Source organism: Penaeus japonicus, unplaced genomic scaffold (genome assembly GCF_977035675.1).
Source record: "Penaeus japonicus unplaced genomic scaffold, GWHDUDI00000001_assembly GWHDUDI00000010, whole genome shotgun sequence".
NCBI lineage: Eukaryota > Metazoa > Arthropoda > Malacostraca > Decapoda > Penaeidae > Penaeus > Penaeus japonicus.
In genome coordinates this window covers 2,579,567-2,583,580 of record NW_028234412.1, presented here as the reverse complement: position 1 = coordinate 2,583,580, position 4,014 = coordinate 2,579,567, and positions in this window count along the sequence as shown.

Below are 4,014 nucleotides of genomic sequence, written 5' to 3'. Positions count from 1 at the left end.
GAAATTCATTATGTCATTTTATTATTATTGTTTATATTGCTCTGTATTTATGGAGAGATAGGCCTATATCTCTTCCAGGACTTGAGGACAGGTCAGCTCATCATGACCTGTGAGGAGTTGGAACATGAAAGGTCAAGTCAGAGTTTATTTAGGTGGAGAACCATGATGGAAATGTCTTGATTTTATTTTGAATGACCACAAACAAAATGAAAAGACAGCCTTTTTCTGTATATTAGGACAAAAAAGTAAAACTCACTTTTACTTCTTTTGAAAATTGCCTCCATTTACTTGTGTGATATTGATGACATATGCACCACCGCTTTTCTTACTGATTGGCTAATCTTGCTATTTTGGGCTTGCTCTTTTTATTGTGTTTTTGTTTATGTAACCCAGAATGAAAGAATTAGTCGTTGCTTAGGCTAAGATTTCATCATTGCTTCAAATTGGCTTTGTTCATCTATATTCACATGACTACTTTAAGTAAGTGTTCTACGTTGACAAGATCTATCGATGGTAAATACATCATATGAGAATTCTATCTGTATATTTTGATAGTAAGGGTTTTAAGTTTTGACATTCTGTAAAGAGGGTTTATATAAAACATTTTAGTTTCTGTATATTTTGTAGAAAAAAATAGTATTTAATGTGTCGTTAAAAATACTCTTTTCACCTCTCTCACTCTCTCTCACTTACTCTCACTCATTCTCACTCATTCTCACTTACTCACTCTCTCACTCACTCACTCACTTTCTCTCACTCACTCTCTCACTCACTCACTCACTCACTCTCTCTCTCACTCTCTCACTCTCTCACTCTCTCTCTCACTCACTCTCTCTCTCTCTCTCTCTCTCTCTCACTCACTCTCTCACTCACTCTCTCACTCTCTCTCTCACTCACTCTCTCACTCTCTCTCTCACTCTCTCTCTCTCTCTCTCTCTCTCTCTCTCTCTCTCACTCTCTCACTCTCTCTCTCTCTCCCTCTCTCTCTCTCCTCTCTCTCTCTCTCTCTCTCTCTCTCTCTCTCTTCACCCTCCTCTCTCTCTCTCTCTCTCTCTCTCTCTCTCTCTCTCTCTCTCTCTCTCTCTCTCTCTCTCTCTCTCTCTCTCTCTCTCTCTCTCTCTCTCTCTCTCTCTCTCTCTCTCTCTCTCTCTCTCTCTCCTCCACCTCTCTCCTCTCTCTATCTCTTCCCCCCCTCCCCTCCCTCTCTCTCCCTTCTCCCCCTCCCCCCTCTCTCTCTCCCTTCTCCCCCTCCCCCCTCTCTCTCTCTCCCTTCTCCCCCTCCCCCCTCTCTCTCTTCCTTCTCCCCCTCCCCCCTCTCTCTCTTCCTTCTCCCCCTCCCCTCCCCCTCTCTCTTCCTTCTCCCCCTCCCCTCCCCCTCTCTCTTCCTTCTCCCCCTCCCCCCCCTCTCTCTCTTCTTCTTTTTTTTTCTCTTTTCTTCTCTTATTCCTTCTCCGCCCCTCCCCCCTCCTCCCTCATCCTCTACCCCCCCCCCCTCTCTCTCTCTCTCTCTCTCTCTCTCCCTCCGATAATTCTCTTCTTTCGTCCTCTCTCTCTCTCCATCTTGTCTCTCTCTCGCTCTCTCTCAATTTGCGTTCATCGCTCTCTCTCACTCTCTCTCTCTCTCTTCTCTCTACACTTAAGTCTTCTCCCTCTCCTCACTCTCTCTCTCCCCGCGCTCCCTCTCCCTCTCTCTCCTCTCCCCCCGCCCTCCCCCCCTCCTGCCCTCGACCTCTACCCCCCCCCCTCTCTTATACCACTCTCTCTCAACTCTCTCCCTCTCTCTCTAACCCCCCCCCCTTCTCTCTCTCTCTCGACACGTCTCTCTCTCCTCTCTCCTCTCTCTCCTCCTCTCTCTCTCTCTCCTCTTCTCTCTCCTATTTCTCTCTCTCTCTTGTGTCTCTCGTCTCTCTCTCTCTCCTCTCCACCAGGCCTCTCTCTCTCTCTCTCTCTCCTCCCCTCCCCTTTCTCTCTCTCTCTCCCCTCTCTTTCTCCTCCTCCTCTCCTCTCTCTCTCTCTCCCTTCTCTCTCCTCCCCCTTCTTCTCTCTCCTCCCCTCTCTCCTCTCTCCTCCCCCTCCCTTTCCCTCCCTCTTCTTCCTTCTTCCCTCTCGATCCCTCCTCTTTCTCTCTACCTCTCCTCCCCCCACCCCCTCTCTTCTCTTCTTTTCTCCCCCTCCCCTCCCCCTCTCTCTTCTCTTCCCCCCCCCCTCTCCCTTCTCTCTCTCTTCTCTCTCTCGCCTCTCTCCTCTCTCTCTCTCTCATCTCTCTCTCTCTCACTCACTCTCTCTTCTCCCCCATCTTTCCTCCCTATTCTCTCTCTCTCCTCTCCTATTTACCCCCCCTCTCTCCCTCTCTCTCTCTCTCTCTCTCTCTCTCTTCTCCCTCTCCCCTTTCTCTCTCTCCTCCTCTCTCTCTCTCTCTCTCGTTTGGTCTTCGTGGTAACATTCTCTCTCTTCTCCTCTCTCTCTCTCTCTCGTTCTCTCTCTCCTCTCTCTCTCTTATTGACTCCTTTGGTCTTGCTCTCTCCTCTCTCTGTCCTAGGCTCTTGCTCTCTCTCTCTCTTGCTCTTCTCTCTCCCGTGGCGTCTCCCTATTCTCTCTCTCATCTCTCTCCTCCTCTCCCCCGCCTATTCTCTCTCTCTACCTCCTGTCTATCTCTCTCTCGTCTCTCGACCCCTCTCCCCCCAATCTCTCTCCTCTCTCCTCTCCCCTTTTTTTCATTACATCAGTCTCTCCCCTCTGTCTCTTTCTTTCTTTAACTCCATTCCTCTCTCCCTGTCTTTCATTCTTTCTTTCTTTGTTTTTGTTCTCTTTCATTTTCTCTTTCTTGCTTTCTCTCTCTCATTTTCTATCTTTATCTTGCTATGTCATTCCTCTCTCTTTCTTTTCTCTCTCTCTCGCGTGCACGCTCTCACGCTGTCTCTCTTTATCTCTCTCTCGCTCTCTTGCTCTCTCGTCATTTCCTCTCTCTCTCTCGCTCTCTCTCTCTCACCATTTCTCCTCTCTCACGCTCTCCTACTCCCCGTCCTCTTCTCACTCTCTCCTTCCTCTCTCTCCACCATCTCATCTCTCGTCCGTGGCTCTCTCTTCGAGCTTTTCGGACTCTCTTGCTCTCTTCTCGTTCTCTCTCTCAGTCTCCTCTCTCTCTGGTTCTCTCTCTGCTCTTTCCTCGTTCTCTCTCTGTCTCTGCCTCTCTTGCTCTCTCTCTCTCCTCTCTTGCTCTCTCTCTCGGAAGGCGTCTCTCGCTTTTCCTCTCTCCATCTTCTCAGCTCTCTCTCACTCTCAGCTCTCTCTCTTTTCTCCTCTCCCTCTCTCGCCGTCTGCACTCTCTCTCCTCACACGTTTCTCTCTCTCTCTCTCTCTCTCGTCGTCATGCTCATCTCTCTCTCTTGGTCTCTCTGCGCTCTCCTCTCTCTTTTGCTCTCTCTCTACACTCCTCCTCTCTTTCTCTCGACTCTCCTCTCTCTTCGCTCTCTCTCTCTCTCTCTCTCGTCTCTCTCTCTCTCACTCTCTCTCTCATTGCTCTCTCTCTCTCTTGCACTCTCTCTCTTCAATTCTCTCTCCTCTCGTCTCCACCTCTCTCTCTCCTCCTCTCTCCCTCCGTCACGTCTCATCCACTTCTCTTGCCCTACTCTCTCTCTCTCTCTCTCTCTCTGTTCTCTCTCCTCAACACACGCTCTTTCTCTCTCTCTCTCTCTCTCTCTCTTGCTCTCTCAGCTCCTCTCTCTTTCTCTCTGCTCTCTTTCTCTCTCTCACCCTCTCTCTCTTGCTCTTCTCTCTCTCTCTTGCTCTTGCTCTCTCCTCTCCATCCTCTCACATTGCTCTCTCTCCCTCTCACTCTCTGCTCTCTCTCTCTCTCTCACTCTTCTTGCTCTCATCTCTCTCTCTCTCTTTCTCCTCTCTCTTTTGCTCTCTCCTTCTCTCTCTCTCTCCATTGCCTCTCTCTCTCTTGCTCTCTCTCTTTCTCTCTCTCTCCTCTCTCTCTCACTGCTCTCTCTCTCCCGTTCTCTCACTCTC